Source organism: Capricornis sumatraensis, chromosome 12 (genome assembly GCF_032405125.1).
Source record: "Capricornis sumatraensis isolate serow.1 chromosome 12, serow.2, whole genome shotgun sequence".
In the NCBI taxonomy this organism is placed as follows: Eukaryota; Metazoa; Chordata; class Mammalia; order Artiodactyla; family Bovidae; genus Capricornis; species Capricornis sumatraensis.
In genome coordinates this window covers 78,621,704-78,646,492 of record NC_091080.1, presented here as the reverse complement: position 1 = coordinate 78,646,492, position 24,789 = coordinate 78,621,704, and the positions used below count along the sequence as shown (strand labels likewise).

The 24,789-nt window shown below is 39.6% G+C and overlaps 1 non-coding gene across 1 annotated transcript; it reads right to left on the bottom strand.

The window, feature by feature from the left end:
* Nucleotides 1-1,794: 1,794 nt before the first annotated feature.
* Nucleotides 1,795-1,867, bottom strand: TRNAG-CCC (transfer RNA glycine (anticodon CCC)). The gene has a single exon. It is a non-coding gene; the product is annotated as a tRNA-Gly (tRNA).
* Between the last annotated feature and the right edge of the window lie 22,922 nt (nt 1,868-24,789).

The window sequence follows — 24,789 nt, the reverse complement described above, 5'->3', positions numbered from 1 at the left end:
CCTAAAGATATCTATGCAAATTCCTGGAAGCTGAGAAATGATCTTATTTTTCTTTGAAAATAATCTTGAGATCATCCGGACCTCATTGACAGTGGGCCCTAAATCCAGGGACAAGCGTCCCTGTGAGAGGGAAGCAAAGGGAAATCGCACAGAAGGGGCACAGGCAATGTGACTACCGAGACAGAGTCTGGAGTGGTGTCCCCCAGGCACCCTGGGAGCCCCCAGAAGCCGCAAGAGGCAGAAAAGGATTCGCCCCAGAGCCTCCAGAGGTAGGGGGGGCCACCAGCACCTCGATTCAGACTTTAGGCCTCCAGAACACTGATAAAATTAATTACTGTTGTTTTTTGAGTTACCCAAAAGTTTTGGACATTGTTTACAGCAGCCATGGAAACGAATACAGGAGAGAGGCAAACGTTTCATGAATATTATTGCATTTAATTATTCATAGGATGTTTCTTCACTCTCCCCTCACTAAAATATGCTCCATGAAGACAAGGATTCCTGTCTGTTGTATCATCACTGTACAATAGCTCCATCATTCTAGAGTCTAGGAAAGTTCCAGGTACATTGGAAGCAGTCCATAGGAATTTGCTGAACAAATTAACGGCAGGAGATGTGATTTGAGACGTGTTTGCTATATGAGACATAAAGGCTGGGGTGAGGAGAGGAGATTTAGGGACAGATCTTGAAAAAGAGACAGAGGACAAAAGCCCTGAGCAGGGCGATTCTCAGTGGGGAAAATGGCAGCTCCTAGAGGAAGCAGGATGGAAGATTCAGAACAGATACCCTGAGGGTGGGTTCACGGAGCAGTGGGTTCACTGAGCAGTGGGCAGTCGGGAGCACTGAGAGTTTTTACCAGGAGACCTACCTGATAAGAACGGTGTTAAGCATTTTATCTGTGCCCTCTAATTGCCACAGATATTGCTCTTTGGATTTGATTTGCTGGTGGGCTCTCCTTTTTCTAAGTCTTGCTGAATTGGGCTCTAATTGTTCTCTATAAGTAGTCCTTCTTTAATGCTAGCGTAACTCCAAGGAGGAAATCTGTTGTTTTCCAGTTCTTTTGATCTAGCATTTATTCTACTTTCTCAACATTTTCATGCCATCCATGATCTCCTTGTATTTTTTCCTCAGCCACCCTAAATACCAGTCTCCTTCCATTTATTTATTTAATTTTTGGCAATTAATAAATGCTCTTTCCCCCAATTCCCTTCATCCGGTGCTGAGTCAGTGGTTTTGCTTTTGTCAGTTCTTTCAGTTACAAAACATGTGGCTTTGCCATGGTTGATTATAACTGACTAGCAATATTTATATAACATTTCATCTCCAGGGCTTTTCCACATTTCTTTAAGACCTCTTTTGTGGGCTTTTTTTCCCCCCTTTTGCATGTAGCATATTCAAGCATCAATTATTTCTCACTTCAAACATATTTCCTATCTTTTTTTCCTTCTTAAATATTCCTTATTAGCTCTTCTTGAATTCCAGTTCTTCCTCTTTCCACTGTGTCTCAGCTCTTACTGAAACATCTCCCAAATTATGCAGGATTTCCTGCCCTACTTGGACAGGAATCAGCCCTTTAGGATCTTACAAAGGCATCAAAAGGACAGGAAGCGTGAATACTGTCCTCACTCGACACTGCATATTTATGCCCATAGCACAGTTCAAGGTTAATTTGCTTTTAATTTCTAAAATGTTTATTTGTTTATTTGGGAACACCAGGTCTTAGCTGCAGCTCTCAGGATCTTCCATCTTCACTGAGGCATAAGACGTCTTTTAGTTGCAGCATGTGGAATCTAGTTCCCTGACCAGGGATTGAACCCGGGCCTCCTGCATTGGGAGTACAGAATCTTAGCCACTAGACTACCAGGGAAATCCCTCTCGTTTTTTAACTGTAGTTTTCACCTTCCACGTTTTTCTCCAAAGCTCTTGTTCTGAGGGGAAGATGAAGTTGAGAATGACACAAAGGCCAAATCCTTAAGTAATCAAAGAAAATTTGAAAATGCCTTCCCAGGCGGCACTAGTGGTAAAGAACCTGCCTGCCAATGAGGAGACGTAAGAGACTTGGGTTCAATTCCTGGGTCGGGAAAATCCCCTGGAGGAGGGCATGGCAACCCACTCCAGTATTCTTGCCTGGAGGATCCCATGCACAGAAGAGCCTGGTGGGCTACGGTCCATAACGTCACAAAGAGTCAGACACTGAAATAACTTAGCACACAAGAATGATGAAGTCTCATGAGTCAAGACCACCTCAGAAAAGTTTGGTGGTTTTATCAATTATCTGTATAAGAATTAATAAAATATTCAAACAAACATTTTCACGGTTTTTCAGAACCAACAAATTTCAAAACAGAAACAGAACTTCAAGAGTCATTAAAACTGCTCCTTCTGAAGACAGCCAGTCCTTCTGAAACAAATGCACGAACCCAATATTTTACATTTCTTTCTGAAAGTATACATGAATTTTAGAAAACTGTCCACGTTTGGTTAACAATCTCTTTAAAAAAAGAAAAAAGAGGTAACACAATAATTTCTACATTATCATTCTATCTGACTTCCAGTTTTGAAGATTTTTTTTTAAGTGCAAAAGCATTTAGATGCACAAACCTTTTTTCAAGCCCAGGTTTCTGCCTTGCTACATCTGAAAGCAAGCTGAAACATGAATTTCTGGTGGGAAACCAAACCCCTAAATGTTATGATCAAGCATCTGGATGAATGGTTTGGAAACCAACCTGAGCATTTTGTAATACTGATAATCATAGAAAGTAAAAATCTAAGAATATACAGGAGAACTCTTTGGGTAGCTCTGTAAAGACTATAGGCTTCCCTGGTGGCTTAAGCAGTAAAGAATCCACCTGCAATGCAGGAGACGTAGGACACTGCAGGTTCGGTCCCTGAGTTGCGAAGATCCCCTGGAGGAGAGCAGGGTAACCCACTCCAGTATTCTTGTCTGAAGAATCCCCATGGACAGAGGAGCCTGGTGGGCTACAGTCCATGGGGTCACAAAGAGTCAGACAGGACTGAAGCAACTGAGCACGCGCACACATAAAGACTATGCCTTTTTAGAACGTAAGATTGAATTCAAATGATAACTTTGACACTAAGACGGTGTAAGTGAAAGTGAAAGTGAAGTCGCTCAGTCGTGTCCGACTCTTTGCGACCCTGTGGACTGTACCCCATCAGGTTTCTCTGTCCATGGAATTCTCCAGGCAAGAATACTGGAGTGGGTTGCCATTTCCTTCTCCAGGGGATCTTCTCGACCCAGGGATCGAACCTGGGTCTCCTGCATTCCAGGCAGACGCTTTACCCTCTGAGCCATCAGGGAAGCCCCCAAGACGGTGTAAATAGCCATTTAACAATGATTCAGGAACTTCCTTTTTGTCAGAAATAGAGGGAAGATAGCTCTATTTTCTTCCTTGAACCTGGACAGTGCCAGTTAAGTGTGTGTTGGCCCAATAGGGAATTTTAATGCCAAGGTCACTCCTCCTGTTGTTAGGAAGAAAGGACTACTATCTTGGTGACTCTGCTGTTAAAGTAAGAAAATCTCTACTCCCCAGGGTATAGCAGGGCAGTGGTGGTTCACCAGAAAGGCAGATGCTCTCTCCTCCCATCAGTGGAGAAATCCTAGACCACGTCTCCTTTCATAACAATAAAGAGCCTTCTTAAGCAGAGCAAGACAGATAGTCTTCTCTGCTGACAAGGAAGACCAGAGGTTTAGTAAACCCTACAATGGATTCACTCCTTATGATCATTTGTGGAGAGGACAAGATGGTAGAGTACAAGAAGGTACAACTGGCACTTTGATCACCTGAAAGGGCTGCAGCAGTCCTTCATCCTTCAAACCAAGACAGCTTTGTAACACTAAACAATTAATTCTCAGCTAGTATCCAATCAGACCTGAGTAACAACCTTAATAACAGAATCTTAGTAATAAGAATAGCTCTAATTTTTTACACATTTTCACTGTATTAGGCCTACACAAAGTGTTTTTACCGGTGTAGTCCAATTTCATTGTCACAATCACTGTACAAAATCAATATCCTTTTTAAGGAGAAAGAGCTAGTAATCTCTGGGACTTCCCTGGTGATTCAGTGGTTAAGGCTTCAGCTTCCAATGCAGGGGGTGCAGGTTTGATCCCTTGCCTGGGAGCTAAGATTCCACATGCCTTTTGGTAAAAAAAAAAAAAAATATGGGAGAAGCATATTGCAACAAATTCAATAAAGACTTTAAAAATGGTCCACATAAAAAAAGAAGCCTAAAAAAAAAGTTCATAATCTGAGAGGTTGAAAACATTCTCCAGTTGTCTTATTCCAAAACTTCTGCTCTGGTCTACTATGGTGTACTTACTCCAGCTTGAATTGCTGTACAAATAGGTATGGTTTCTGGGATATTTGTATCAAATATTGCTCAAAGGGATATTTGTATCAAACATTGCAATTGGCTGGGACTCATTTTTTCAATTCAGATTTTCTGGTGTGGTCTTTGTCGCAATAGCATTGATGCCCCATTTCTACTCATTGCCTTGGACTCAGCCCTCTACACAGTCAACATATGCACATTCTCAAGGGACATATAAATTAGGCCCAATATTGGTTATACATTTTATCCTCTACAAGGAATGTTATGAAATAATTTTAAAATTTAAATGACTATAGTCATTTTGCAATCATAAACATTAAAGTAATTTGTAGCATACACTGAAAGCAAAAATGGCTATATAAATGCTAAATAATAACATTGTAAAGCACATATATTTTGTGATAATGAGTATTATATAAATGCTAAGTAGAATAAAATAGAAAATGTAGTGTTTTGAATTGGCTCATGAATGTATCAGGCTTCTTGTGTTCCATACATATAAAAAATTATACTTAAGCCTTGAAGCAAAAAGTCAAAATCAAATACTTATCTTTAAAAAAATTTTTAGAGCTGTGCTAGTCATTATAATACTGCAATTCTCTAAATCATGGTGTATCTAGGGAAAAGGGACATTTTCTAGTTATCTATTATTGGGTAATAAATCATCCCAAACTTTGATGGCTTAAATCAACAAGCATTTTATTATGCTCATGACTCTATGGATTGCCAGGGCTCAGTTAGGCAATTCTTCTGCTCGACATGGTTCAAACTGGACTGTAGTCATCTGGAGGCTCAGCAGGCTTGGAATACCCAAGATGGCTCATTTGCATGTCTTCTGGTTTGTACAAGCTGTTGACTGACTGTTCAGCTAAAGGTCAACTGGAGTGTCTCTGTTCTACAGTGATCTCTCTATGAGACTAGGCTTCTCAGACCACGATGGCTGGGAATGTTCCAAGCAGACAAGCCCCAGTGTACAGGCAGCTTATTGAACCTCTGCGTGCACCAAGCCTGCTAATGCGTCGTTGGCTGATACAAGTCAAGAGACCAAGCCTAGAGTCAACATGGAAAAGGTCTACACACAGCATGAATACCCAATGGGGTGGTTAAACAGGAGCAACCATTGCAACAGTCCACCACAGACAGACGTATCATCGGCTTTGCAAATACTCTGATATCCCAGAATGGCACCAAAACAGAGGACACCAGCACCATCATGGCAAAGAACTAGAATACAAACTTGCAGAGTGTAAAGCAACCATTCGCCAGGTACAAGGGACCTCAGTTATGGCCTGTGTTAAATGACAATGCCAGGCTAGATGAGGTGTTAGTGACTGAAGAAGGATAGCATTGAAGTGCTATTGATGAAGGACTTTTGCATCTATAGCACTCCATAACCCTACTGTATTAATACTTAGGAATACTACATTCAGCTATAAGAAGCATAAAAGACAATTCCAGTGGCTTTAAAAAATAGTCACTTATTTTTCTCACATAATAGGAAGTCCAAAAACAGATGATTACTCAAATTGGTTCTATAATTCACTAATGCAATTTAGGGCCTTTTCTGCATGGCCACAACATTGCTACCCCTGCTCCAGGTATTACATCTGAGATCAAAGCAGAAGCGAGAGAGGGAGGAGCCAGCATCAACCCTTGTGGATGCAAAAGCTACCCTAGAAGTTCCAGGTAGCTTTCTCTTGCGTCTCCTTGGCCAGAATTGGTTACCCTAGCCGCAAATGAGGCAGAGAAATGGAGTAGTAAGTTGGACACTTGGCTTACTTATTAAAGTATATCAATATACAATATTAATTATATTTTATTAATATTAAATATATTAAAGTATAATGTTAATGTTATATATATTAAAGTACATCAGCATGCTGTTAACAACACAGTTGAGGGAGTTACATTGGTTGCAAAATTGGGATTTCCCTGGTGGTCCAGTGGTTAAGACTCTGCTCTTCCACTCTAGGAGCTACAGGTTCAATCCCTGGTTGGGGAACTAAGATCCTGTATGCTGTGTGGTGTGGCCAAAAACTAGAAAGTAAATTTTAAAAAGCATAGTGTCTGTTACAACAGTGATTTTTAGAAATGACCCCAGAAAAAGGGGAAACCCTGACGTATCTGAGATAAAGCATTACAATCTTAATAGAATGAAGGCTTGAAATCTAAATTAAGTTATTCTAAAGAAAAACAAACTTACATGCAACTACTATGATTAGATAATGTCTTTAAAGGGTTAGTCCCTGGCAAAGAGCAAGTAAGTGTTAGCTGTTGTGGTAAAGATGATGTAATAGTGGCAGAGATGAAGATATTAATTATTATTACAACTGGCATGAGATAAATTAAGGTTTCCCCATTCATCCAACAAAAACTTACTGAGCTTTTTCTTTAAACAAGAACCTTTCCAATTCAAATTCCAGGAAACAAAGAGTTTAATGGGTGATTCATGTGATTAGGGAAAAATATAAGGTTGGACACAGTATTGAGAGAAAAGGATATGTACTTTGGAAAGACAGCCCTAATAATTCAGAATGCAATTCATTCTCTTCAGGAATAAAACCATGGGCATAGAAAACATCATGACCGCAATAGAAAGGTTTTTTTGCTGCATTAATAATTTCCATAAAAATAATGGTAAACTTTTGATTGGAAATACAGATACAAACGTAGAATTGAGGCAAGCGGGACTATTACTGTTTAAAAACTTGTCAGTGTTTGGTTGTTCGGTGGTCTTGTTTGCTTTGTTTTGGTTTTTAGAGTCAGCAAATAACTAAAGCTGGTACAGAAAACCACACACACACAAATTGCTTTGCCAGAATGTCTTCGCTGTGGGGCTATGTCTGCTCTTTGTAATAAAAAAGGACACAGGTTGCTGTCAAGCTCAGGCAGGTCTCCCCTGTGCCAGCTCTAAGGGCCCAGAATGAAAATGGAAACCAGAACAGGAAGCAGACGTCCTAAAAAGTGCACGGAAGTTCTCTGGGTGTAAGAGAAGGACATGGGTTGAAGAGAATGGGGCTGGAGTGGTGGGGAAGGTTAACAAAACAGATTCCATGGAGGGACAGGGCAGAAAATGAAACACAAATGATCGTTTGGAAATGAGTCAGGAAAACCACAGATAGAAGGTAGCTAAGTGTTACTGAGAGCAAAATGAAAAACCCTTCCTTAGATAGGAGAGCTTTGTCTGAAGTCTCCCAAAAGAGAAACGGAAGGAAGGAAAAGGAAAAGAGGCAAAGGTGGGGGGTGGGGAGAGGAAACCATCAATAAAGGGACCATGAGAAGCCAGTCTAGCAGAGTGTGAGTCCCAGGAGAAGGAGGAATACTGGAAAGAGCACACTGCTAGGTAGGGAGAAGGATGCAATGCCCAGGTGATTTTAAGAAGGGGAAGGCAAAACGAAATTTAGAGAGCTCTTTGAAATCATGAAATATGGGAAAAAAACAATTTTTACTAATTAAAGATGCAATCCAGTGTTAATATTTGATGAAAATATTCTGTCTAAAAGCTAGTACTAAGTCTGCCATCCTAGAAGAGAAACAATGCAAGCTTCAGTACAGGGAATGAAGTTGTTCAAAATACATAAGATGAGGTTAAGAAGATATGGGATCATTCATAAGAATTACGAAAAGGAAAAGAATCTGATTTCAAATCCAACAACTCTTACTTCAGTTCCGACTATAACTCAGATCCCTCACACACAGGGAAAGGAATTGCACACGTGTCTGGGAAAATGATGATGAGTTGGAAGTAACCTAAAAGTAACGCTTGATCCATCAAATCTTTAGAGGCAGTTTGAAAGAGAATGGAATTAGTTATATATACGTCTTAATAGCCTGGAACACAAGTATATAAAAGTAGGCCTGCAGAACTTGTAAAATGTGTTGACAAATAGTAATTAAGGTTGAAAAATGGGACTTAGACTTCCTTTTCTAGTTATACTATTCACTGAGAGTTTATTCATTCTTTTAGTTGTTCAAGCATCAACTAGGTATTTGAGGTCAATTTTGTACCAAGCCCTGGCCCAGGGGCTGGAGTTCAACAGTCAGGTAACAAAGAGTCTCTGCCAATGAGAAAACAGTCTCATGGGAAAGAATAGATACCTCTTAATACAGGAAAGGTAGGAAGGAAACACATTTTTGAGGTGGCTGCTATGTGACAAGTGCTGCGCAATGTGTTAAGTACCAGCACGTATGACTTCATACACGATCACAGTTAAAGTCAGTTTCTTAAAAAGTGGAAAATTTGTCAGGGGCTCAGAACATTGTTCACGCTCAATATTTAACATGTTGAAAAATTCTCAAATGATTTTATCTTTAGCGATCTGTATGGAAGAGGTTTCACTGGGCAAAGGAGGAAAGTGGTCTGGCAGGATCTAACCAGTCTAACCATCCTTCGGTGACAAAACCTGGAAGAGTTTTTTAACCTTGAAATTATGGAAATAACAGAAGGGATCATGCAAACAATTCAAGCTACAATGTATAAGGACAAAAGGTGTTTTATTACGTACATAATATTGTCATAGCTATACGTGTACTTGGGTGTCCTGGGTGGTGCTAGTGGTAAAGAACCTGACTGCCAAAGCAGGTGACATAGAGACATGGGTTCAGTTCCTGGGTTGGGAAGATTCCACGAAGGAGGGTGTGACAACCCACTCCAGTATTCTTGCCTGGAGAATCCCATAGACAGGGGAGCCTGGTGGGCTATAGTCCATGGGGTCGCAAAGGGTCAGGCACGACTGAAGCGACTGAGCTCATACAGAAATAAAACAGATCACTTGCAAGACTGTAGTATGGGACAATTGGTCCTATTGAATTCTAGTTTGTTTCTGAACTTATGGTTGCCCAAGGGAAGATGGAGGGAGGAGATAGTCAAGGAGTTTGTGATAGACATATACACATAGCCATATGTAAAATGGATAACCATTGAGGTCCTAATGTATATCACATTGAATTCTGTTCAATGTTCTGTGGCAGCCCAGATGGGAGGAAAGTTTGGGGAAGAATGGATACATGTCTATATATGGAGGAGTTCCTTTTGCTGTCCACCTGAAACTATCACAACATTGTTAATCTACTAAGTTGTTGTTGTTGTTTTTCAGTTGCTTAGTCATGTCCTACTCTTTATGAACCCCTGGACTGCAGCACGCCAGGCATCCCTGTCCTTCTCTGTCTCCTGGAGTTTACTCAAATTCATGTCCATTGAGTTAGTGATGCTATCTAACCATGTCATTGTCATAATCATTTATATTCCAATAAAAATAAATAAATTCTAGCTTGTTCCAGAATCTATGTATGCATATATCATTTCCCCACATCAGGAACAAGACATTTATGAAAAGTACCGGCATAGATGTCTTTTAAGGTGAATGAAGGTTTAGGCATGAGGTCAGTCCTCCAGGTGCTTGCCAAATATTAAGGGCAAGAAATCCTGCAAATACTGCTTGGTACTCCCTAGGACCCAGTTTTCATAGCGTTGCTGTAGTCTGAAGTCCTCACTGCTTGGTTAAGTGTGTGGTCTGGTGTAACACCATTCCAGGCTTGGTTCCCTCTCCAGATGTAACTGATCAGTGGGCTGAAGTCCTCTGGTCCTCTATGCAGTTTGGTAAACAAGGGCTTGCCTGTCACCCTTCATTATGCTTCTTCAAAGGATGGTTGCCACTTTACCTGGTAACAGCTTTCTTTCTGAGTGCTACTCAGGTAAAATAATCTTTCACCACCAAGGCTGCTATTTCCTTCATGCAAGAAGAGACATTTATCTTGCCACTAATGGATAATTAATTTTAAAAATGTATATTATGACACAATTAGAAAAAAAAAAGTCAAGCTGGACAATGGGCCTAAATGTCCCTTCTTCGAATTGACTCCTATTTAGCTCTTCCAATGTCATCCCAAACACAGATAACTTTTCTTTCATGAATTGTTCTCCTGAATGATTTATATGTGTCGTGTTATCTGAGGCTCTCTCCGTTCCCCCGGTGGATTTAGCCAGCCATCAGCTGCATAATTGTTAATTTTACCACTATAAAAGGTTCTGATGCAGAAGAGATAAGGTATTGGTGGAAGAATTAATTGAAATGTATCTCCCAATCACACTAGTCTCCCACTACTGGTTTCTCACACAAAAATTATACATTAGGTTTAAGGTTAAATAAATTTACATCTTTGCCACTCAGAAAGCTTTGGGTCTAGTTGTAAATGGAAATGTTAATTGTTTCTAGCACTCATGAAGGTTTTTCACCCTGAGAACAATTCCAGGGACTGTACAGGCCACGGTCCAATGCACATTTTCATAGGTTGGGAAGCTCCTACAGGCAGAAGAGGACAAGAGATAAGGTGGGAAGAGGAGTAATGGGAAAGGAAATGAGAGAGAGGAGAAAGGAGGAAGACTGAGAAGACATCAAATAATATGGGGGATCTGTGACTAAATCTGCAACCCTCTTTTTACACCTCTCGATACTCGTTAGGATTTTCCAGACTTTCTATGCAGCCAAGCAAAGGAGTATAAGCTAATTATATGGGCAACTTTTTGATCCCTACATTCCCTTTCTAAGACTGTGTAAGTGTACCCAGGGGATGATCTAAAAGGCCTTTGGGACAATTAAGATATTTGAAGTCATATTAATAGAAAGGAAAAGCATGTTAAATGTAAGTTATTGGTGACTTTTGGTTTCCCATCTACAAATCTGAATGCTCCTCTCAAGCCAATCAAGCAACAAACCTCTGAGTATTGGGGATGTGGGCTTCCCAGGTGACGCAGTGGTAAAGAATCTGCCTGCCGATGCAGAAGGAGCAAGAGACTCAGGTTCGATCCCTGGGTGGGAAAGATCCCTTAAAGTAGGAAATGGCAACCCGCTCTAGTATTCTTGATTGGAAAATTCCATGGACAGCGGAGCCTGGCCAGGGGGTAGCTACAGCCCATGGGGTCTCAAAGAGTCAGATGTAACTGAGTGACTAAGCATGCATGCTGCTGCTGCTAAGTCACTTCAGTCGTGTCCAACTCTGTGCGACCCCATAGACGGCAGCCCAACAGACTCCCCCGTCCCTGGGATTCTCCAGGCAAGAACAATGGAGTGGGTTGCCATTTCCTTCTCCAATGCATGAAAGTGAAAAGTGAAAGTGAAGTCGCTCAGTCGTGGCCGACTCTTAGTGACCCTGTGGACTGCAGCCCACCAGGCTCCTCCATCCATGGGATTTTCCAGGCAAGAGTACTGGAGTAGGGTGTCATTGCATATAGAGACACATATATGCCAGTGGAGAGTTTGGTCCATGGAGCTCATAGATGGGAGTATAAGAATATTTCAAGAAAAGCTCGTTGTATTCACTCACTCACTCATTTCACTCAACATACATTTCACGAGCACCTACTAAGTGCCTGCCACTGAGCCAGCCACTGTGATTGGGCCACTACTTAGATAAACTGAGTCCTTGGCCCAAAGAAGCTCATAGAACAACTGTGCAGAGGGGTAATAAGGAAACCATCACAGAGAGTAGTGTGGTTCAGCTGGTAAAGAATCCGCCTGCAATGCAGGAGACCTAGGTTGGATCCCTGGTTTGGGAAGATCCCTTGGAGAGGGAAAGGCTACCCACTCCAGTATTCTGGGCTGGAGAATTCCATGGATTGTATAGTCCATGGGGTCGCAAAAAGTCAGACACGACTGAGTGACTTTCACAGAGAGTAAGAAGCCCTGGCCACTATGGGAAGCCCAGGGGAGGGACAACAGGAACAGTTTCAACTCTTACTGTCATTGTTTTTAAATAAAAATGACACTGGATTTTACAAATCAGGCCAATCTCCAGGCACATTTTCCACATATCCAAACCTTCATCACTGCCCATTTCTGCCCAGCTTGCATTTCTAAAGTGGCATACCCATTTCTGGTAGACTATATAGCTAACTCCCCAAAACTGTAAGGAAGCGCTTTCAAAGCCCCCTTACCTTTAGCTGGATTTAACCAGTCCATCTAGTCTGTTTTTCTTAAACATGAAAGCTGGAAACTGCTAAGTGGTGAAGGGTATTATCACTTGAATGACATTTTATCGCTTAGTAAAATACTAAACATCTCGCTTTCATATTGCATATTGAGTCTTCAGCAAACAAAAAGAGCATGCTCAAGTCTTTTTCTTTTTTTGGCCACACAGCAGATTCACGGATTATGTGCCTATAATTTTAGGACACAAAGGCTCAGCTTCTTAAAGCCCAAAGAAATGCCAACTGATCTGTGAACATACTTATATATTACGTATTGTATTAAGACATGAGTGTCATCCAAGCCTTCCTATAATGAGGCTCAAAGATGGCCTATCTGGGGTCAGGAATGGGGAAATTTTACTCATTACTGTTGGTAGAATATAATTCCTCCTTCACAGCAATCTGTGTCTCTAATTGCATTTTCTTTTTAAAGCTCAATGTAGGTAGGTAGATCTATAGACAGAATTACAATACAGGGATTGAGAACCAATGATTTTCTAAGCCAGAAATATTAGGTATTTAATTTTGCTTTTTAAATCCATGCTATGGTGGGCTCTTATGAATACAATAGAGAAAAGAGTTATGTCCTAATCAGTTTATAAGATAGTATAGAGAAAATGGATAATAGACCAACCAGATGTATAAATACTATAATACAAAGAAACCTAATCTACTGCAAAGCTGTAATTTAATCCTTCTATAACACAAGAGTATTGAAAATGGGCTTATGAATAGCTAAAGAATGAATAAACTGAACTTTATAGCTTTGGCTAAGTTAAAAATGTTCAATCTTAACTTACAGCTTTTACAAATTAGTATTTAATTTTACATAAAGAGAAATCATGGATTATACTGACAGAAGAGATTATTTATAAATAGTAACCTAAATATCTAAAAATATTAACCTAAATATCTAAAAATATCTTAATGTCAGCAAGGGTGAAAATGATTTGTCCAGGCATTGGGATCTGGGTGCATATGTATATTCGTCTAAAAAAGGGTAAAAATGAATGACTATAATGTGAAATAGCAAAATGTCACCTTTTAATATTTTGCTTTGTTATGTGAATTACAATAATAGATAGCCAAGGTTATATTTATAAAATAATATCTACAAAAGAAGGTAACCTTGCAATCAATGAAAATACTAATTGACTTTCTTCTTTTTAAGAGTAATGAAAAGCTGAGCTATGAACACAATGAGACTTTAGAATAGGTGAATAAAATAAAGAGAAGTCTGTTATGACTTAAGAAAGATTATCTTTTAATCAAACCCAATGTTTGCAATTTATGCAAACTTTTGTTAGTGAGTTTTGAGTTACTCTCTCTAAAATTCCATTCCACACTAATGGTACTTTATTTTCCTCATGTTTCTAGTCTCCACTGGTTTTCTCATTGTTTACCCACAGTCTCTCTTGACTCTTCTCTTCTTTTTAGCCTTCCCTTATTCTCCTTCATCCTTTAACCTCCCTTCCACCCCATGCTGCTAAGTCACTTCAGTCGTGTCCGACTCTGTGCCACCCCATAGATGGCAGCTCACCAGGCTCCCCGGTCCCTGGGATTCTCCAGGCAAGAACACTGGAGTAGGTTGCCATTTCCTTCTCCAATGCATGAGGAACTGAATGAAATTGTAACAAACACCATCTCATCAGCTTCCAATAGCACTGGGCTTCCTAGTATGCAGATTAAAACCCTGTGTCCAAACATACTGGAAACATATGAAAAGTAGATAGGGAGAAGGTTGCCAAAAGGAAAGATGAGTCTGAATTGCACTTGCTGGCTTTCCTATGATCTCTCTCTCTCAACTCCCTATAAATAAGGAGATTCGGGTATGTTTTGTTTTACCTGTGTATTCCCAGTAGCATATATATATATATATATATACATATATTATACGTTATCGTTATTTGATCAATAATGATGTACCTATGGAAGCCAATCAAGTGAAAATAAAACATCTCAGCTGTTGCATTGGTTTCCAAACTTGCTGGATAATATAATAGAAGGACGAGTTCATGGTCCAAAAACTTCTCATATGGGATAAAAACATAAATGCTAACTGCATCAGAAATAGAACCTGGCTATAAAAGTGGGGTAAATACATGCAATACACATTGGAATAAAACATTTATATGTTTATGATGGCGATAAAGGAGGCAATAGATAAGGGTTTTGGTCACTGCAGATCAGTCATGTTCTATGTTCAGTACATAAGCGGCTCCTGACATATCAAATCTAAATATGCTATCACTTTAGCAGGAGATCCATTTGATATTTCTATATATGAATGTGTTTCAGAGACCATTTACCTTGCACTCTTATTTGCTTACATATTTTTCTGAGCAGTCTAAAGAGGGACTTCAATGTCATCAAAATATAACACAGTGACAATTGATATACCAAAATGATTTGGTAAAATTTGGACTACTAAAGGGTAGCATGGTTAAACATTATCAACTGTGGATTTTTTTAAAGTCTGAATATCCTCATGGAAATTGAAGAAAAACGGGAGGTTATAAACTCAACCTGTGGCAATGTACCCAAATCACTTTACAAAAATTATTTTGCAGAATATAAAAATATCTTTCAAGCTGCTGTAATTGGGTGTCAAAAATAATACAATACTAACTGAAGTCTAATTAAAGTGACTATATGATGGCAAGTGGCTTCCCTGGTGGCTCAGCAGTAAAGAATCTACCTGCCAATGAAGGAGACGTGGGTTGGATCCCTGCGTCGGGAAGATCCCCCTAAAAAGGAAATGGCAACCCGTTCCAGTGTTCTTCCCTGGGAAATCCCATGGATAGAGGAGTCTGGAGGGCTACCGTCCATGGGGTCACAAAGAGTCATATACGGCTTAAGGACTAAACAACAACAATATGATGGCAAAGTGCATAATATTTGGGATGTGAATAGGCAAAATAATTTTATTTATCAGACATGTAAAGATATAAAATTAAAAATGGGACAAGAACGTGGTTATTTCAGCACATTGTCAGTTCCACTTCCTCTCCAAACCAACCAACCAAGAAATAAGCAGCATGAAAAAGTAAACAAGCAACATGAAAACAAGGGGGAATAAAAGTGTTTAGATTAAAAGACACTAAAGAGACAGGAATCGTATGTAATGTGCAGGACTCGTTGAGATACTGATTTGAGCTAAATCAGCAATTAAAAAAAAATTTAGTGGAAAATGCATATAGGACTTCCCTGGCAGTGCAATAGATAAGAATCCACCTGCCAGTGCAGAGGACATGGGTTTGATTCCTGGTCTGGGGAGATTCCACATGCCTCAGAGCAACTAAGCTGGAGTACCACAATGGCTGAAGCCCATACTCTAGAGCTTGTTCCCTGCAGCCAGAGAAGCCATTCCAATAAGAAGCCCATGCATCACAATGAAGAGCAACCCCTGCTCGCTGCAGCTAGAGAGAAGCCCGTGTGCAGCAATGAAGACCCAGTCCAACATAAATCAATCAATCAATTAAATTAAATATATATATATATCATAAACAAAACTTCAAGGTGCCATTTCAACCAACACGTTTAACACTTTGCTGCTTTGCTTGCTAATATGCAAACGTGTAGACATATACACAAAACTGCTCACCTTTTATGCAATAGTCCCTGTTAACAGGCTTCAAGAGGAGGCAGTTCTCATCAGGGTTAGAGGTACAGACTTTTAATACAGACTCACAGCCTCCCAGTGCCGGCTCCCTCCATACTGATCATATGGCTCCAGAGTTCGTGGGGCTTATTCATTTCATCTCTCTGAGTCTGTTTTCTCACCTGTGAAATGAGAATAATACTATTCAACCTTATTGAGGTGCTGAGTGAATTTAATGTAACTGGTGCTTGTACAGGTTTCAGCGCAGGGACTAAGACTCAGCTGCAGCCACACAGTAGATGATCAGTGTACTAGTTTCCTATTTCTGCTATAACAAATTACTACAAACTTTGGCTAAAACAACACAGATGGGGAGGTCAGAAGTCTGAAATTAGTCTTATGGGGCTTGGGCTCAATCGAGGTGTCAGAAGGGCTGCTTTCCTTCTGGAGGCAATAGGAAGGCTCTTGCTTTTTCCAGTTTCTAGAAACCACCTGCACTTCTCGACTCCTGTCCCTACAGCCCCCCAACTTCTGCCTCCATGGCCATATCTCCTTCTCTGACTCTGATCCCCCTACTTCCTCCATAGGACTGTGTGATTACACTTGAACCAGTGTTAGTCGCTGAGTCGTGTCTGACTCTTTGAGACCCCATGAACTGTAGCCTACCAGGCTCCTCTGTCCATGGGATTCTCCATGCAAGAATACTGGAGGGGGTAGCCATTCCCTTCTCCAGGGGATCTTCCTGACCCAAGGATCAAACTTGGGTCTCAACGCACTGCAGGTGGATTCTTTACTGTCTGAGCCACCAGGGAAGACCTGGTGGACTCCAGGGGAGACACTAGCCCCACCCAGATAAACCAGAACAACCCCTCTATCTCAAAGGTCTTAACTTAATCACATCTACAAAGCCTTTTTTCCAACATAAGGTAACATATCCACAGGTTCCTGGGAATAAGCTTTGGATGTCGAGGGTGAGTGTGAACGTGTGGTCACCACAGTCAGAACTGTGGACATCATCGGCTTCTAGGCTTTATTACAGAAGGTGACATCTTTGTTTTTATTTTCTTCTCTATATAAGAAGGACAGAACGAAACATTTACCATCACTCCCCAGGAGATCTGTCCTCAAGAAAAGGAGAATTGGTCTTTCGGTTGTTAATGATTCAGGCTCCAGTTCTCACAGACCAGGAACATTTACTGTGGATGACTGCAAGAAAGGACAGAGCTGCAGCAGGATTTGAGAGATTTTGAAAAGCTAGTGGCAGAAAGGAGTCCCCTCAGGTTGGGGGAGAGGATGAGCAGCAGAAAGGAGAAGGACCCATGAGTCCTGGGACAGCAGGGTTGCCAGGAACATGGTCCCCTATAAGCCTGTTATTTACCTGATGATCTCAGTTCCAAATCACCCTTCTATATTTTGACCTATGATGCAAGAACTAGGACTCTAAAATTTCATTTCCCAGACTCCTTGTCATCTGGCACCCTTGCTGTGCTCTGCCATAGGAGGACTCTAGGGGCAGATTAAAAGAGGGAAGGAGGGTGTAAAAAATCCACCTTCCTTTTTTGGGGTCTTGTCTGCATGATCCCAACAACAGCAGTTGGCTTCCGCTTCCACATTCTTTTTATGTAACCAGCATCAGCCTCATCATTCCAAGGTTCCACCATCATTCCAAGGTTCACGTTCCAAGGTACGTGTTACCTCCTACTTAGAAATCTAAGAACAGATTCTGCCGGACCCCTTCCAGGCTTCTAGATCCTGGTACACACATTCTCCTTTTATTTTTCTATTGCTAGAGGTGGTGGTGGCTTCCTGTATTATCTCTGGTTACTCTGATTTCTATTTGCTCTTTCAGTCTTTCATCACCTATGAAACAAATTCCATATCAAATTCCTTTTATTTGAACAACCTAGTGTGGCTTCTGTTTACCTGATGAGACCTAACTGATATCCAAGTCCCATACTTGACTCGGATCCCTGAATTCCAGACACTGCATGGAAGTCACGGAAGAATCCAAAGGGTTGAATGGCACTGCAGGAATTTGATGAGCCCCCCAGAACAAGTGATGTTCACGTTCTGTCACTCTGTCCTCAAAGCCAAGATCAAATTCATTCATGGAAAATAAAGAGAAGCAACAGATCTTTCACACCTAAGTACACACATTGAGATGAAAACCACTATTCCATTATTAAAGACCATCTCCTCAGGCAATACACTCCACTGTTCTTGCCTGGGAAATCCCATGGACAGAGGAGTCTGGTGGGCTACAGTCCATGGGGTTGCAAACAGTCAGACATGTCTTAGCAACTGAGCACACACTCATGCAGGCAAATACATTTTCTTGCTTCTCAGCTCTTGAGATAACCAAATTTCCCACATTTGGTATTCATGTCTTTTTCTAAAAAAATAGAAGTTTAGGGCTTTTATTTCAAGGACTAATTTTCCTGGCTGCTATATTTTAAATTCTTATTTTCCCTAGTCCTTATTTGATAAACCAGGTAAATATCTATTGCTTGTCTAAGTTGTAAGCATCTTCATAAGGTATATTAAATCATTTTAGGCAGGAAGTAAAGTTTTAATTTATTAGTCATTTAATTAGCTTCCCCATTCAATCTATCAGCAAATATTTTCCACTTGATTTTCTATCTATCTTTCAAATAATTCACGTCATTCCATCCTCACACACAGCCAGTGCAGATCATCTAGTTACTTCATAGACCTCCAGTTTCCCCTCTGCTCCACGGCCAGAGTCTTCTTTTTAAAGACAAATTCAGTTCAGCTTAGATATCCTGCTATTGTCCATGGATGAAGTAGCCACCTCTTTAAGCAGCTGACATAACGCTCTCTGTGAAATCTACCTTCTTCCCGTCCAGCTTCATTTCTGTCTACTTTAGGCCTTGAATACTGGCCATGTCGGATTTTTATAAGTTTCTCAAACCCCTTTTAAGGTATCTTTTGTCCCTGAGCTTCAAACATGTTTTCAGCACTTTCTAGAACTTTCTTCCCTCTTTTCAACTGTCTCTTTTCAGTTACCACTTACTCATCCTTCAAGTTGTAGGATCAAGTTCACTTCCTCAGGGAAACCTTCTTTGAAAGATTCCCTATTCCACCAGGGTTGGTTGGAAAATTCTGACTTATATTCCTACAACATTATATGCTTTCTCCTTCATGAAAGACATCACCCTTGTTGTTATTTGTTTAAATATATGCTACTCTCATGAAACCAGGAATTATATCTACCAGGGTCACTGTTTCTAAAATAATGCTTCACACCTAGAGATAATCAAGAAATATTTGCTGAATTAAAGAGGGAATGATCACTTTAAATGTGCCTTTTAGAATCAGATTTTAGGGCAGGTAAAATATCCTGAGAGATTACCAAATCTAATCCATTTATTTTATGAATAAGAAGTTAAATAGTTTGTCTAAGAAAAGTCATATAGTTCCTCATAGATACAAAGTGTTTTAAGCACAGTGAATAAAAAAAATTGAGTGGGAAAATAATGGCAGAGGCAGATCTAGAATTTACCCCTAATTTTGAAATATTATCCTTGGAGATTCCATATAATTCCATGGACACTGATAAATTGCACTAGCATTAAGAAAATAATTACATCCGCTAATAATTTGAGTTTTGTAGCTTTGTATAAATTATATGTCAGCTTTTCACAGATAAATATTCCTTCTTAAGTTAATTCTCAATGCATTTAACCGTAATATTTTTAACCTTTAAGCAGAATTTTCTGTCTCATGTAATAAGGTCTGTATTTCCTCTCTGCATTCTTTCATGCCATGGGAACAGTGTTCTCTCTTATGTATTATTTATCTGATAATATCTTCCTTTGTGTTGATAAAAAGTGCCTGAATAATTCACACAGGATACCATATGATAGGCCACGAAACAATCCAAAACAAATCCTAAAGGTCTGAAATTATACAAAGTATGCAAATCAAATCAAAACTATAATGACAAACCATTTTACACCAACTAGGATAACTGCAATCAAAAAAACAGATAATAATAAGTGTTGACCAGAATGTGGAAAACTTGGAACACTCATACACTGCTAATAGGAATTTACAATGATATAACTGGTTTGGAAAATAGTTAGGATAGTTATCATTATTAATATTCTCCAGATGAGGAGTTCATCAAAAGGTTAAACACAAGAGTTACCATATGACCAGCAAGTTTATTGCTAGGCATACATACAAGAAAAATTAAAATGGATATTCATACAAAAACTTCTACATAAATGTTCATGGCAGCATTATTCATAATAGCCAAACTGTAGAAACAACCAAAATGTCTGTCAAGTGACTAAATGATAAATAAAATACAGTATATTTACGCACATTCAGTCACTTTAGTTGTGTCCGACTCTTTGCAACCCTTGGACTGTAGCCCTCCAGGCTCCTCTGTCAATGGAATTCTCCAGATGAAAATACTGGAGTGGGTTGCCATAGAATATATTCAACAGTAAAACTGAATAAATCATTCTTACATGATTTAACACGGATAAACCTTGAAAACATTCTGGTGAGTGAAAGAAGCCACTCAAAAATGCCCACTTATTAAATCATCATATTTATATGAAATGTCCAAAATAGGCAAAGCATGAACTCCTGATTGCCAAATTCAGACTTGAAGAAAGTAGCGAAAACCACTAGACCATTCAGGTATGACCTAAATCAAATCCCTTACGATTATCCAGGGGAAGTGGGAAATAGACTTAAGGGACTAGATCTGATAGACAGAGTGCCTCATGGACTATGGACAGAGGTTTGTGACATTGTACAGGAGACAGGGATCAAGATCATTTTCAAGAAAAAGAAATGCAAAAAAACAAAATGGCTGTCTGAGGGGGCCTTACAAATAGCTGTGAAAAGAAGAGAAGCAAAAAGCAAAGAAGAAAAGGATATACCCATCTGAATGCAGAGTTCCAAAGAATAGCAAGAAGAGATAAGAAAGCCTTCCTCAATGATCAGTGAAAGAAATAGAGGAAAACAATAGAATGGGAAAGACTCTTTAAGATAATTAAGAGACACCAAGGAAACGTTTTATGCAAAGACGGGCTCAATAAAGGACAGAAATAGTATGGACCTAACAGAAGCAAAAGATATTAAGAAGAGGTGGCAAGAATACACAGAAGAACTGCATAAAAAAGATCTTCATGACCCAGATAATCATGATGGTGTGACCACTCACCTAGAGCCAGACATCCTGGAATATGAAGTCAAGTGGGCCTTAGGAAGCATCACTAAGAACAAAGCTAGTGGAGGTGATGGAATTCCAGTTGAGCTATTTGAAAGCTTAAAAGATCATGCTGTGAAAGTGCTGCACTCAATATGCCAGCGAATTTGGAAAACTCAGCAGTGGCCACAGGACTGGAAAAGGTCAGTTTTCATTCCAATCCCAAAGAAAGGCAATGCCAAAGAATGCTCAAACTACTGCACAATTGATCTCATCTCACACGCTAGTAAAGTAATGCTCAAGAGTCTCCAAGCCAGGCTTCAGCAATACATGAATCATGAACTTCCAGATATTCAAATTGGTTTTAGAAAAGGCAGAGGAACCAGAGATCAAATTGCCAACATCTGCTGGATCATCGAAAAAGCAAAAGAGTTCCAGAAAAACATCTATTTCTGCTTTATTGATTATGTCAAAGCCTTTGACTGTGTGGACCACAATAAATTCTGGAAAATTCTGAAAGAGATGGAACCTGACCTGCCTCTTGAGAAATCTGTATGCAGGTCAGGAAGCAACAGTTAGAACTGGACATGGAACAACAGACTGGTTCCAAGTAGGAAAAGGAGTATGTCAAGGCTGTATATTGTCACCCTGCTTATTTAACTTATATGCAGAGTACATCATGAGAAATACTGGGCTGGATGAAGCAAGCACAAGCTGGAATCAAGATTGCCAGGAGAAATATCAATAACCTCAGAAATGCAGATGACACCACCGTTATGGCAGAAAGTGAAGAAGAACTGAAGAGCCTCTTGATGAAAGCAAAAGAGGAGAGTGAAAAAGTTGGCTTAAAGCTCAACATTCAGAAAACTAAGACCATGGCATCTGTTCCCATCACTTCATGGCAAATAGATGGGGAAAAAGTGGAAACACGGGCTGACTTTATTTTGGGGGGCTCCAAAATCACTGCAGATGGTGACTGCAGTCATGAAATTAAAACATGCTTACTCCTTGGAAGAAAAGTTATGACCAACCTAGACAGCATATTAAAAAGCAGAGATATTACTTTGCCAACAACGGTCCATCTAGTCAAGGCTCTGGTTTTTCCAGTAGTCATGTATGGATGTGAGAGTTGGACTATAAAGAAATCTGAGCACCAGAGAATTGATGCTTTTGAACTGTGGTGTTGGATAAGACTCTTGAGAGTCCCTTGGACTGCAAGGAGATCCAACCAGTCCATCCTAAAGAAAATCAGTCCTGAATATTCATTGGAAGGACTGATGCTGAAGCTGAAACTCCAATACTTTGGCCACCTGATGTAAAGAGCTGACTCATTTGAAAAGACCCTGATGCTGGAAAAGATTGAAGGCGGGAGGAGAAAGGGTTGACAGAGGATGAGATGGTTGGATGGCATCACTGACTCAATGGACATGAGTTTGGGTAAACTCTGGGAGTTGGTGATGGACGAGGAGGCCTGATGTGCTGCAGTCCATGGGGTCACAAAGAGTCGAACACGACTGAGCGACTGAATTGAACTGAACTGAACTGATACAGACAGAAAAGAAATTAGTTGTTGCCTAGAGCTGAGTGGAGGTGAGGCAGCTAGGGAATAATGGGATTGATTCCTAATAAACACATGCTTTCTTTTTGCAGTGATATTTTATCTGAAAATAACAATTTACTCTTTATTTGCATTGCCTCATTTCATTCTAACCTTCACAACAACCTTATGAGTTAGCTAACACAGGTTATTCCTCTCATTTTACAGATAAAAAGATAGAGGCTCCCAAAGTTAAGCTAGCAAGCTGTACAAAGTCAACATGGAACCCAAACACGAATGAATGTTGGATTCCCAGTTCAGTGTTCCTTATATTGTGTTGCTCCTACCTGCCTTTTAAACACATAGTTTATCCTCTATGATAGTGTCCTATTCAGAGTGTTTATAATTAAAAATTCATTAATTGCCATATGCATTTTAATTGATGGGCTCTGCTGATGTCAGAAACCACAAAAACCACTGATTCATCAGATTGAGTAGGAGTTAAATCAGCAATGGAATTTATTAATCCATCTCTGTAGACATTACTAATATTTTCCTTAAGCAACATATCTCCGAAAAGAGACGAAAGCAAAAGGTCATGGCTAAAGCAACAAGAGTAGAAGTAGAACCTCAACAAACAAATATCATTGAAGTGTACTATTACATGCTGATTTTTTAGTAAAATTTTGTGTCCTATAGCAACGTTTTCTGCTTCTACTTAAAAAATATATATCATTGTTAGATGTGTAAGTGGCTGTCATTAAATATTATTATTTTCTCAGTCCAATGAAGAGAATTTATTCACATATATTTCAAAATAAATAAAACTAGAAATGAAGGGCTTGAAAAGAAAATGTAATTCTGAGTATAACCTAAAACTGGAGTTACGTTTAGAGACTCTAGATTCTTCCTGATACTAGAAAAATATTACCATGGAATATAAAATATTCAAAATTTGTGTGTTCATCTTTTTAATTAAGGTATTTTAATACTCTAGATTTCCTGTAAACTATACACATACAAATGAAAAGTGAAATATGGGTCATAGAAAGTTGGTCTCTCTCCTTTACACCTGACTGGAAGAGGAAACTTAATTTGATCTAGGCAGTGACTAAGAAAAGGCTAATTTTTTTTTCAGGATTAAAAATTAAGGTTCATACTGGGAACATCTGTTGGATCATAGAAAAAGGTACAGAATTTCAGAAAAACGTACAGAATTTCAGAAAAACATCTACTTCTGCTTCATTGACTACACTAAAGCCTTTGACTATGTGGATCACAACAAAATGTGGAAAATTCTTAAAGAGATGGGAATACCAGACCACCTTACCTGCCTCCTGAAAAATCTGTATACAGGTCAAGAAGCAACAGTTAGAACCGAACATAGAACAATGGACTAATTCAATATTGGGAAAGGAGTAGGTCAAGGCTGTATATTGCCACCTTGCTTATTTAGCTTATAAGCAGAGTGCATTATGTGAAATGCCAGGCTGGATGAAGCACAAGCTGGAATCAAGATTTCTGGGAGAAATATCAATAATCTCAGATATGCAGATAACATCACCCTTAATGCAGAAAGTGAAGAGGAACTAAAGAACTTCTTGAAGAAAGTAAATGAAGAGAGTGGAAAAGCTGGCTTAAAACTCAACATTCAAAAAACTAAGATCATGGCATCCTGTCCCATCAGTTCATGGCAAATAGATGGGGAAATAATGGAAACAGTGACAGACTTTATTTTCTTGGGCTCCAAAATCACTGCAGATGGTGACTGCAGCCATAAAATTAAAAGATGCTTGCTCCTTGGAAGAAAAGCTATAACCAACCTAGATAGCATATTAAAAAGCAGAGACATTACCAACAAAAGTCTGTATAGTCACAGCTATGTTTTTTTACAGTAGTCATGTATGGATGTGAGAGTTGGACTATAAAAAAAGTTGAGCACCGAAGAATTTGAACTGTGTGCTTTTGAACTGTAGTGTTGGAGAAGACTTGAGAGTCCCTTGGACAGCAAGTAAATCAAACCAGTCAGTCCTAAAGGAATTCATTCCTGAATATTCACTGTAAGGATTGATGCTGAAGCTGAAGCTTCAATACTTTGGTCACCTGATGTGAAGAACTGATTTATCAGAAAAGACCCTGATGCT